General features: G+C 34.9%; 1 protein-coding gene across 2 annotated transcripts in view; it reads right to left on the bottom strand.

Annotated features, from left to right (window-relative positions):
- Nucleotides 1-5,066: 5,066 nt before the first annotated feature.
- LOC145248262 (zinc transporter ZIP11-like) overlaps nt 5,067-13,575 on the bottom strand; it is a 272,606-nt gene continuing 264,097 nt past the window's right edge. For both annotated transcript variants that reach the window (XM_080110135.1, XM_080110134.1), the window contains one exon: nt 5,067-5,433. The gene's annotated coding sequence lies outside the window, so the exon portion shown is untranslated. The remainder of the gene's footprint in view (nt 5,434-13,575) is intronic.

Genomic DNA, 13,575 nt, shown 5'->3' on the forward strand with positions numbered 1-13,575 from the left:
GAATAGTTAACACTTGATTATTTAACCACACAAAGAAGTTTTAGTAATAAATTAAAGAACAAAACAATTGAGTTCCAATGGTTTCATTTTTTTTGCAATTTTAAAAACTTTCTTTATTTGATCCCAGATTTGTATTTCAATTACGGAAAACACAAGGAAAAACAAAATTCAAGAAAACAAAATGTTGTCATATGCAATTCCTGCCCATGCCTTCAACTAACCACCTTACTCTAAATGCATGTTCCGTGTTCTTCTACGATCAACATGCACATGTGCACTAATCTGCACCATGTGCATTCACTAGCTATGATCATCTCCTACACATTGTTCTGGGTCAAAGTTGCTCATTGATGCATTTGGTCAGCACAGCCAAAAAGACTCATCACACCAAGAAAAAAGTCCAGTTTATAAACAAATAATAAATGTTTATTATTTTCTAGTCTACAAATGGTATCCATCTTCTTGTTTTAGTCCACTTAGATAAATGAGACTTGCAGCACTGAATCTTTGCTTTACCAGATCGAAACACAGGTCCCGTTAAAAAAGTCTCTTAACTGAGAGCCCCCAGTGAAACCTAACTATCCCAGAGAGGGCCCGTGGCCTGAACTGCTCAGTAGCTCTTCCAAAAACCAATAGGTTTCTCTCCAATGTCCAACTCCTACTCTTCCGGGCACAAAGACTGCCTATAACTGTCTTTCATTCTATTCTCCTGGTATCTTTTCACTCCTGACTGGTTCTGGCCTTTTGTTAGTGGTCACTATTCATTTGTCCAAGGGTTAGCTGCTTCGGACATCTACTTAACATAACATGTAAGAATGTCTCCTTGGATGTTTTTTTTTTCACAAAGGCAATCACAGCGGAACTTTATGGTTCACTGAAGTTCTTATTTTTCAGAGAAAGAGAATAGGGTGGTCTTGCTAGTTAGAAATATTTTCAGTTCCAGCACCCACTTCTTCCTGTGGCCAAATCATTATCATTTCAACACCTGCCATTTGCATGCACTAGAAAAAAAATGTGCTGCACAATTTTACTTTTCTATACCCTTTTTAAGGGCTGTGTCTAGATTTCAAGCAAAGTCCACAGTTTACACCCATGTGTTGGAACAATTAATCAGAATCCAATAAAAAATAAGAATAAAATTGCAAATTTTTGAGGTATTAGAATCAGAAACACTTGTGCTATTTTCCGATGCCAAAAACGATTCTTTTCATTGTTTTCATTAGTTTGTTTTTGGTTAAAACTTAATTATCTACAGCTCGTATTAATGATAAACTGATAAATATTTATTAATTTTAAAGTAGCAGTGAAACTAAAATTTATAGATCACCTCAAAGACGCATTTTTACATTTACGAAAATATTGCTGTGGGTGGGGGTGAGACTTGTCGCTAATGTCTATCTCTCACCTTCAAATTCTCAGCTAAGTTTAACCCAGTGGATTCCTTACCATGATCTTGGCATCAGTTTCTCTACATCACTTCACCTCTTTATCATCTACTGCTCTAATATTGCTGGCTCGATTCCAAAAATCAACAACACTCCACAATATCACCAGCTATGGAATAGTTGGAAATGTCCTCTCAATTATTAACTCCTTTCTCTCTGATAAGCTTATAAGAGTAGTCGTTTATAGGCAGAAATCAGAAACTCATAGTATTAACGTTGGCATCCTTCAAGGTTCCATCCAGGGCCCAACTCTCTTCCTGATCTTCATCAATGATCTCTCAAATCACATTCTTAGATCATTCGTAGACATTTATGCAGACGACACCACAATCTATGGCAACACTTCAAAGGTAAGCAATGACCAAGATCTTTCCAATTTTCTTTCATCTATTCTCAAGAATATGGCGCAATGGTGAAAAAGGTGGCTGGTTAATTCTAACGCATCACAAACCAAGCTTCTCTGACCCCCATCACACCCCAATTGAAATGACTGGCTCTTGTCTTGGAGAAGCTCTGCAGTCTTGACAAGCTTCTGGGACTGACATTCATTCTTGATCTGAAATGGAACACATGCATCAAATCTGTTGCCAAGATCGCTGGAAAAATGGTTGGATCATTCTACTGCTCCAGTAGATAGCTGATTGCTGATGCAATTCTTTATCTGTGTAAGAGCCAGATATGTACCAAAATAGATTACTGCTGCCACATCTGAGTAGGAGCTGCTCAGCACGCCCTATCCAGACTTGATAGAATTCAAAACCTAGTAGTTGATGCCCTTTTCTTTTCCCTGCAACCTCTTTCCAACAGAAAAGTCATTGCAAGCCTTATTTGCATAGCAAGTGTTTGACTGAACCCCAATCTATGGTCTCCCCTTGCCAAACTTTCACAAAATCACTCAACTAGCTACAACCACTATAAACGATTTTCCCCTTACTCTCTGTGCCTAAATCTAAACGCAGATTCCATGAACAAAACTCCTTTCCTAAAATTGCCCACCTGTGGAACACTGTTTTAATGGACTGCTTCCCAGTTAAATACAACATGGTAGCCTTCAAATCCAATGTAAACAAGTTCTTGTTGAGCCGTCACCATAAATAATCAAATTCTGCCCAATTTACACCATTAACGATTACTACACTACTATGTTACATTCATTAACGCTTATCCTCGAGTGGCCTTCGGGTCTTGAAAAGTGGTGACTCCCAAGTAAAAACAAAACAAAACATTAATAACGAACGTAGTTGTACAGCTGATATCAGCACAGGCTCTATTAGTCTGCCCATTGGAAATGACCTGTGGCAACAAACTTTTACATACCTTTTCAGAATTAAGAGCGACTACTCGTGCAATAAGCAATTCTTTACTCATTTCCCTGAAGCAAAGAGCAATTCTTACTAATTTGCTAAACCTTGCCACACCTGAAACAGATACAATGTCTGCTCTTGGCTCTTGACAATCTATTAGCGTGTGAGGTCCCTAATATCTGAAGCATTTTCCAATAAATTTACAACTGTCTTCTCACTGTCTGCTCCTCTTCACCAGAATAGTTTGTGGTAGAAGTTGCAACTGCCTCGAGTTCACCGAGATGTTTTGCCAGCACCTTGGCATGCCTGAAAATTTCTTCTACCTCCATGATTTCAATATTGGTTAATTATTAAAGTTCCATCGAGATGCGGTTTAAAAAAATCCATTCACTAAAGTCATTTCAAATCTTCAAGATTTTATTCCATGTATCCAACTAATCCTACCAGTTGCCTTATTTCTACTGCATACTCATCAACCGATTTATCAATCCAGGAAACTCTTCTGAGTTTGTTATAGCCCTCAAAGACACCCTCTGAAAATTCTGTCATTTTTTATCAATACTTTTAGCATTAATCTGATTCTTTCCTGCCATTCCAAAATGGACATCTAGCACATTCCACTCCAAATGTTGGTATATCAATTTTTTGAATTTTTGCAACTAGTTTATAATAAGCCATGCGACCACATCACCTTCTCGATTAAGTGGCCTCGGGATGTCATTGTTGAATTTCATTTGTTGGCACATTTTCTGTTTCACCAAAATAGCTTATGGGTTTTGATTTTTGCGGTTAAAATTGTCGCGCCTTCAGTACTGTACAAAGACAATCTGTGGTTTTGAAAATCAGACTCCTCCTTGAATTTTTTTTTTATCCAACTTTTTTGTAACGAGATTTTATGTCACTTATTTTGCATCTGCCATTTTACTTTTCATTTCTTACGCCCGACACAAACTCACCCAGAAATTTCTGCACTCCTATTACTTGCTACAAGTGCCGACAAAGCATTTTAGCACAAGTCCGAGGAACTCTCTTCCATTTCCCTGCTTTTCAGCTGACTACAATATGATAATCTTCAAGTCCAATGTAAACAAGTTCTTGATGAGTCACCCACTTAAGTAATCCAATTTACCAAATTTTCACTACTAACGATTACTATAATATTATCCCATTGACTACTGTATACTCTTTAACCCTTATCCTTGATTGGCATCTGGGCCTTGATAAGTGGTGACTCCTTTGTAAAAAAAAAAGAAAAAAAGTAACACTTTTAATACCAGCAATTAATCCTATCAGATATATGAGAGAAGCAATAGGACACACATTTTATGAAAATGGAATGCATCCGAGGTCCATCTAAACTTAAATTTTATCTTAATTGGGAGAACTAATTGTTTGGAAGATCCTAGGGCAGATAGAACAACATTTACACATTATTCAGGGCAAGTTGGCGAGGAAAGGTCAAGGAGGCTTCACAAGACCCATCAGTATATAATCAGACATAGTGCTTTGTTTTTTTGTTTTTTTTTTGGGGGGGGGCCTTTAAACGGACGTTTTACACACTATACAAATTCATCCAGAAATGAAAGATACGTTCCTTCTTGACTCTTATTAATTTTTGCAAATGGTGACAATGTATTTTATCAAAATAATCATCTGATCTTTGCTGTCATTATGCTGAAGACAAGCAAGACACGACTGGGTGGGTGGGGTGCAGCATCATTTAAAAGTTCACGCCTGTGGAACTGTTTCGTTTACCAGTTTCCCACCTGACTACAACTTGGATGTCTTCAAGTCTAATATAAACAAATTGCAGATGAACCGCCCCCTTAAGATACTTAATCAAATCTCCATTACTAACGATTACTATGATATTATCCCATTGATTACTGTACACGCAATAACCTTTATCCCCGAGTGGCTTCCGGGCCTTGATAAGTGGTGACTACCATGTAAAAAAAAAATTAAAAAAAGCATCAGGATCCTAATGTGATCTATAGATATTAGTTTAACTAGAAGTTTTAAATTAATCAATAGTAATCATTTCATAATCAGTACCAGCAATGGAAGTTTTTTAAAAAATGATTAAAAGAATTGTTTTTAATATCAGAAAAAAGGCACAAATTTTTTTACCCCATTCCAATACCGATACACCAAAATGTTTTGATTTTTCCCCCATTCAGATTCCATTAACTGTCCTAACATTAAATATTACATTAAATTATATACACAGACTTTCATAATTTTAGCAAATTTTTGAAAATTTTAAACACTCTAATGGGGACTTGAGATAAAAAAAACAAAAATGTTCGGAACACAATTTGGAAGTTTTCAATGATAAAAGAATTTTATTTTAATGTGACTTTGATCTGATGAAAATGATGTTGAAATGCAAATTACAAAAGACCGCAAATTTATGAACCGATATGCAAATTTATATGAGTGTTCCCACAGTATGTGATTCCTGCAAATGGATTTGGTTGGTTTCAAATAAGGCACTTGGAATTACCAAAAACAAAAAAATGGTAATGAACAAAGGTTTGCCAATTGTACACATCCCCCCCCCCCAACAAAAAAACAACTAAGAAACAAAACTCTTCCCATGAATGCACCAATGTTTTTTTCTTTTTTGTATTTTCAATTCAGTTGGAATTCATCTAAAGGATTTTCTGCAAAGGTGAGAGACACTGGAAAATAAGAAAAGAAAGAAACAAACATTAAGTTAGACAAAAGAAATATAAAAAGCAAACAAGAAAATCTATATATAAACCAAATATTAATTCTGTACGTCTGTTTGTATTTTTAATATTTTTCATGAAAATTACTACACTACCACCTTAGATTTGTCAACCTTGAGTGACCTTCAGGACTTGATAAGTGGTAACTCCATTGTAAATAAAAAAAAATATTTATGTGAAAACTTTTAATGTCAGATGGCGCTAATATTGTGGAGAACGAATGCAACACTTTAAAATGTGAAAGGTGTTGTGTTTAACAGTTTTATGTGGGAACACCTTGGACGTGAGTCAATGAAGTAAAAGAATAACAATATTGAAAGAATTTCAATAATTTTCAATTATAATATATTTTTATTTAACAACATAATGTCTCGCACAAAATGGTAGATGTTGCGAATTTCCCAAATTTTCGAGATAAATCTCTTCGTCAAGAGAGAGAAAGGAGTGTGTACAACCATTCAGACTGGGCTTTCATGTTTATATCGGTAGCTAGAAGTCGAAAATAGATATTAATGATACAACTGGGTTGATTCAGGCTCCTTCAGTCTTTGACAAACTATGGATACCCATGAAGGGGTGCCTGCACATAAAATGGCAGGAGGTGCACCTCTCCTGAGTCAACATTGGGTGACCATTTGGATATTCTAGGCACTGTATGTGCTCTCCACTTGTCTCGGTTTTTGTTTCCAGTTGTTCCAAACCTGCACTTGCCATTGATATTTAACAACACCAAATTAGAAAAGGCGTAGTTGGAGATTACGCAACTTTGGCCACAAAAATTCCATGTGCATGCGCCTTACAGTGGGTATTCATAGTTTGTCAAGACTAAAGGAAGCTACCATCTACAGCTTTGAGACCTGGCTGATGAGAGATGCGATATCAAAAAGTTGCTTGTGATTGACCTATATGACTTCTGCCAAATTCTGTGGGTTTGCTCGCTTCATTTTGTCTTCAATACTAAATCAGGGTGCAATGCAGGATCATCCCTTTCAAAAAGAGACTTTGCTGGTTTGGTTTGTACAGGATTACTGGAAACAATGCCGAGATAAGTGGAGAGCACATACAGTGCCTAGAATATCCAAATGGTCACCCATTTGGTATTAGCCAGGCTCAACGTTGCTTAACTTCCCTAACGAGAAGCGGTGTGTAAACATGATTATGCTGTGTATATCAAAGCCGTTGAAAAGGATTGTCGGAAGAAGCATCTGGTAAACCCAGACTTTCATACCTACTGTGATCTCATGTCGAGACCGGGTGGTATGTGAACATTTTCAATCCTCACATAATATTTATCATCATCAACTGTTAATCTATTTTATTAACTCTTACTTTAAGGTGCTTTTGGCCTTGATAAGTCGTAACGCCTTAGTAAAAAAAAGAAAAAAAAGCAATCCATCTGAAAATATTTTATTCAAACTAACCTACATTGTTCCGTTTTGCAGGCAGTAATATATTTTATGTTCCGTTTCGTAGGCAGGAATATAGTATTATTTTATTTATATTTAAAACTTGTAAAGTGGATAGCTGGGTGGTTAGGGGTTCATACTTCCATCAGACCATGCCGGTACACAGGTCCTGCTAGTATTTAATAAAGTTGTACATTTTTATAATACTAAAATCAATTTCAAAACACCGCAAAAACATATCCTATTTTTCAAAAATAAATAAATAAACTGTTAAACAGTTTCATTTTATTTATTACTAGCGGGGAGGCGACTGGCTTTGCCTGGGCGTAAAATACACTTACATATGATATTTTAATTTATCCAGATTTTGTATATATTATTATAGAGTCATGATTTCAAAAGTTAAAAAAAGAAGTATTTGGGTGCCATTAGCTAGAATCGAAATTGAAACAAAACTAGCATTCAAAGCTGGTGACGTTACCACTGTACCAACATGACGGCGCATATGAACTGATTAAAAATTAAAAATAAACTAAGATGAATGTTCAAAAAGTATAAAGATTTTTTTTTGCAATTTTGACCCTTTTTTTTCAATTTTGACCCTTTTTTTTCAACTTTGACCCTTTTTTTAAATTTTGACCCTTTTTTCAATTTTGACCCTTTTTTCAATTTTGACCCTTTTTTTTCAATTTTGACCCTTTTTTTTCAATTTTGACCCTTTTTTTTCAATTTTGACCCTTTTTTTTCAATTTTGACCCTTTTTTTTCAATTTTGACCCTTTTTTTTCAATTTTGACCCTTTTTTCAATTTTGACCCTTTTTTTCAATTTTGACCCTTTTTTTTCAATTTTGACCCTTTTTTTTCAATTTTGACCCTTTTTTTCAATTTTGACCCTTTTTTCAATTTTGACCCTTTTTTTCAACTTTGACCCTTTTTTTTCAACTTTGACCCTTTTTTTAAATTTTGACCCTTTTTTCAATTTTGACCCTTTTTTTCAATTTTGACCCTTTTTTTCAATTTTGACCCTTTTTTTCAATTTTGACCCTTTTTTCAATTTTGACCCTTTTTTTCAATTTTGACCCTTTTTTTTCAACTTTGACCCTTTTTTTAAATTTTGACCCTTTTTTCAATTTTGACCCTTTTTTAAAATTTTGACCCTTTTTTTTCAACTTTGACCCTTTTTTTAAATTTTGACCCTTTTTTTTAAATTTTGACCCTTTTTTTAAATTTTGACCCTTTTTTTTTCAATTTTGACCCTTTTTTTTTCAATTTTGACCCTTTTTTTTAAATTTTGACCCTTTTTTTTCAACTTTGACCCTTTTTTTCAACTTTGACCCTTTTTTCAATTTTGACCCTTTTTTCAATTTTGACCCTTTTTGGCCACTTGAAAACTATTTTAATCGGTTAAAGACCCATAAAAGAACGGCCCATAAAAAGTCCAATGATTTGATGCCCCTAGCACCGCTCTGCGACTTATAGTTTTGGAAGCGATAGAGTTTGAAAATATGGAGACAGACATACTACCTTTTATGAATAAAATTTCTGTAAAATAAATTTTAAAAAATAAAAATGCGGACAAAAGTTTCCCATATTTTCTTTCATGCCAATTTTAACGTAAAACAGGAAGACCAGTTTGGTAAGCGGAACATTTTTACATTAATAACAGGTTTTCAGCTGACTTAGTGTCACCTCTGCTTTTGCATATATATATATATATATAAATACTAGCAGGTCGACCGGCATTGTCCAGTCATAAAATACGCTTAAATATGATATTTTGATTAATGCAAATTTTTTATTTATTATTATATTATATTAGACCCAATATATAGTAATGATTTAAAAAGTTAAAAAAAAAAAAAAAAAAAAAAAGATTTAAGCGCCACCACCGTAAATCGAAACCAAAACGTTTAGCTTACGATTTACTGTTTCCTTTCACATTAATGCCTAAACTATGAAAACATGTCAACTGCAAGGCTTAAAATTAAAACATGAACCAATAGCTATTACGTTACGCATGCATATTCATAATGCCATTGTTCGACCTTCACTTGGCAAATTCCATTTTTTTTTTCACACTTTAGCACCGATTTTCCCCGGCTAAAACCCAAATATAAAGTTTTGCATGGGTTCGAATACCCTATATATTAAGTTTCATGTCTATAGACCACAAACTGGTAGAGAAGTTTGGGAGGTAAAGTTTTTAAACAAATATATATATGCATAGATAAATGTATATAGAAAGAGGCTTGTGTTTACTTTAACCTTTTATGCAAATATTATGCAAGTATAAATCATGTAGAATATCTGCATGAATATAATTACACGTAATACTTAACTAAAGATGATCATCCCATAACAAACCGAAAAAAATAATAGGGAATTAATTAAAATGAATGTTTAAAAGAATATGTAAATTAGCTAGATATTTTGCAGATGAATGCAATTCCACGACCCATATATAAGAAAGTAATATTTTCTTTTTAAATAAATAGAAAAAAGGGGGTTTTATATGAATATCAATACACAAAAATAAAATTCATAGGAGTATAGACAGATTTCTTTTACACTTATAAACAGGTGACTGACAAAAATTTGACACTCATTTCTAATTTCTTAAAGGGTAAGTCAGTTGAAAAAAAAATTGACTCACAATCCTGGAGATCTGTTTTTTTAATTTTTATTTTATCCCTGACTAGCTTTGACTCTTGCAAAACTCCTGATCCCCAACTTCTCAACTCTGGACGAAACGTAGATTTTATATATATAGAAACCTGGCGTTGATTTATTTTAATTTAGAATAAGGTGTGTTCTTTTTAAGTGTATCACTAGCCACACCGAGCCTAACCCCGCTCGGACCCACATCATCGACAGCAGAAATTCTCCAGATCAGTCCTGCCACTGATATTCAGCACATTATTATTGTGGCTTATCACTCTTAGAAGAAAAGATTCTTTTAACGGTTCCCTAAATGTTTAGTGCTTCTTGTTGTCAGTCTACTTCTCGCTATCTGCTGTAATTTATTAATCACTCCAGATAAGAAGACTCTTCAATTCTTCTACTTAAGAGAGGGGGCAAAGTGTGTGTGTGGGGGGGGGGTCGTGAACACTTACACCTTTTACAAGACTTCTTGGCCAATTCTATTAAACAGGTTTTGTTGTGCACTTAGCGTCAATACGCTCACAAAATTTGGATCGGATTTCTTAGATTGCATTAAATCTCTCACATCTATCGCAGATATATACTTAAGTTATATTTTGGAAAAAAGAATTCCAGCAGAGTGCTCTATTATAAGGAAAAAGATTTCAAAATAAGAGTGTAATATTTATATTTTTATTTTTAGAAAGTTTAGATAAGTCATCGGTACCGTCCGTTTCAAATCTGATAATAGGGAACCGTTTTAGGCCCTCATGTCAAACTCTCTTCAGCCGATCTATCACATCTATTTATAACCGGAAGTGGAAACATACATTACAAGATCTCGTGCAAATCTTTTTTTTTTTTTTTTTTTTTAGAAAACCTTAAATTTCAAATGATTTAAATTAAAAAAATTGTTCATTTAATATTTTGGACGCCAAAATGTAATGTATGTGTATACTTCCGGTTATAAACAGATTACATAGATCAGCGTAAGAGAGCTTGATATAGGAACCTAAAACGATTCCCTATTATCAGGTTTGAAACCGACGGTATCGATGATTTATCTCATCTAATCTTTCTGAATATATATATATATATATATATATATATATATATATATATATATATATATATATATGTTGTTTGTTTGTTTGCGATACTTTTTGAATAAATGCAATTATTTATACAAAAGTGTATTTTTACCTAAATGAACGTTGGGAATAATTTTCCCTTTGACCAATTTGGTACCTCCAAATGAGGAACGGCATATGTATTGTTTTCAAAATATAATTATCCAATGACACGTATTTCGTCATCTACGATTCATCAGAGTGGCTGAATCTAGTGAGATTCAAAATCGGGACTCCATGATAAGAAGCCTAAACCTCTACAACCGGCCCATCTCGCCATATATAATCAAAAATAAAACCCTTAAACTTTTTGGCCATCTCAAACGATCAACCTGTCAAAGTTATACTTTGAGGGGATGTTAGAAGACAAAAGAGGCAGAGGAAAGTCAAGAAGATGGAGAGAAAATATTTTTGATTGGACAGTTGGGCGTCCATCAACCAACTTGCCCTGGATCGGAAGGAATGGCAAAAAATAAGTGACGTGGATTCGTAATTCGCACCAAGCGAAAAATGCGACTCATGAAACTATTATCATACTTAAGCTGAGTCAATCAACATTTGTTTCTATAAGGCTCTTTTTTCCAATAAAATTTAATCATACAAAATACATGCTAAAATATTCCTTAGTTCAGGGATTGAATTGTGTTTGAAAAAAAAATATTATTATTGTTTTAATTATCCGTAATTTGCAATTAACTCAGCAAGTGGCTCATCTCTGACTAATTTTCTATCTATCACTGTCAGCCTTTCACTTTATGTAGTTTGACCTGCACTTTTATGTGTTGTCTATCAACCTCACTTCCATTACTCTCTCTCTCTTTCTTTCTCACTGTTTATTAGATGTTAAAGGTAGTATCGAAACTGCCTGGAAACAATGCAGAGATAAGTGGAGAGCACATACAACACCTATGTTCACCTATTTCACAGGCCCAACATTGCTTAACTTTGGTTATCTAACATGTAAACCAGTGTGTCAACATGATTATGCTATATATTAAAGTAATAAAACTCAAAAATAGTCACTAAATAAATAAAAGGAAATATCAGCACAAGTAGTACTACTATGTAACGCATAGCTGGAGAGAGAGAGAGAAACAGAGAACGAGAGGCAGAGAGAGAGCAAGGTGAAAAAGATAAATTTTGGATTTTGTTTTTAACTTGTTAAAATCAACTGGCTTTGCAAACTCATTTTTACCTGATTCAAACAATCTAATATGAACTCAATGGGTGAACCATTGGGTTACATTTTTCTAAAAATAAAAAAAAAAAATAAAAAAATTCAAAATTAGAAGAGAATTGAATTCAGACAATACATATTGTACGAATAAAGAGTTCAATATAAATGAATGCTGCAAACTAGCCCCAAAAGAATACATGCACAGTCTAGTCTGTGCAGGATAGGCAGTACACTGGGAACTATGCAAATGACTGTATTTTGAATATGCAGATAAAATGATATAAACACATATTGGAGAAAATACTGGAAAAGGAAAATCATAAAAATTGTCTGAAACATAGAATAAACCAGTAAGCCCCACTCTCCCCAATGGTTTACTTCTACTTGCGAAACTGCCATTGCTCAAAGGCAGCATGCATACCGCAGATTTAACTGACATAAGTTCAGTTCAAACAGACAGAAGTATATAGAAGTTAGAAGTAACGTTAAGAAAGAAATAGCGACAGCTAAGAGAAAATTTACTAAAACCACTAAAAAACGCATCGAAGCACAAAAATTAAGAACTCGTGACTTCTGGAAAATCTACAACAGTGTAGTAAATAATGGGCAATCAACAATTCCCCCACTAATCAACAAGGTTGTTTGCTCAGCAACTGACAAGGCTAATATGCTTGCCAGTCGGTTTGCCTCAAACTCCACACTGGACCCTACCAACCACCCCCCGCCTGACTTTCCTTTGCGGGCAGACACCACGCTAGACGATCTAAAAATCACTCCCTGCTCAGGTGCATGCTATCATAAAAAACCATGACACTTCAAAAGCATGTGGACCCGATCTCATCCCAGCTGTGCTATTAAAAAAGTGCTCAGCCGAAGTAGCTCCAGTTCTCTCCAAACTCTACAATAAATGCCTTAATGAATCTTGCTTTCCGGGCTGTTGGAAAACTGCTTCTGTGGTACCAGTATTCAAGAATTCTGGCGAAAGAACTGACCCATCAAATTATCACCCCATTAGCCTCCTCCAACTTTTCGCCAAAATGTTAGAGACCATAATTAATCATGCTCTAGTCCGTCACCTTACGGATGCTAAACTTCTTTCTGACAAACAATATGGATTTAGGCAAGCTCGTTCCACAGCAGACATCCTAACTGTAATCTCTGAACGCATATACCATTCACTGGACAAAGCGGGGGAGGGCAGAGCGGTAGCTCTAGATGTATCCAAGGCTTTTGACAGGGTATGGCATGAGGGTCTCCTCAGGAAAATTAGATCATACGGTATCACTGGTAGAATACTTAACATAATTAAATCCTTCTTAGATAAGAGAAAAATACAGGTTGTCCTCGACGGTCATACATCTAAATAATATGATATAAATGCGGGAGTGCCTCAGGGGTCTATCCGTGGACCTCTATTGTTCCTAATATTCATTAATGACCTCCCCAACAAAATTGCCTCTGAGATGGGTATATATGCTGATGACACCACACTCTATAACAGGCATGACAGGAAAACAAATGAACACATATCTAAAGAAATGGCAAAATCACTAGAGGATGACCTCCGATCTGTAGTGGAATGGGGACAAAAATGGTCGAACGTTCACAGGAAACATGAGTTGGAAAAATTACATTGAAAGCATTGCCAGGGCCGCTGCGAAGAAGGTAGATTCTCTCTACCGTGCTAGAAAACTACTAATACCCGAAAGTATCCTGTACCTCTATAAGGCTACCATTC

Source organism: Euprymna scolopes, chromosome 26, assembly GCF_053919585.1.
Source record: "Euprymna scolopes isolate OS-2025 chromosome 26, ASM5391958v1, whole genome shotgun sequence".
NCBI lineage: Eukaryota > Metazoa > Mollusca > Cephalopoda > Sepiida > Sepiolidae > Euprymna > Euprymna scolopes.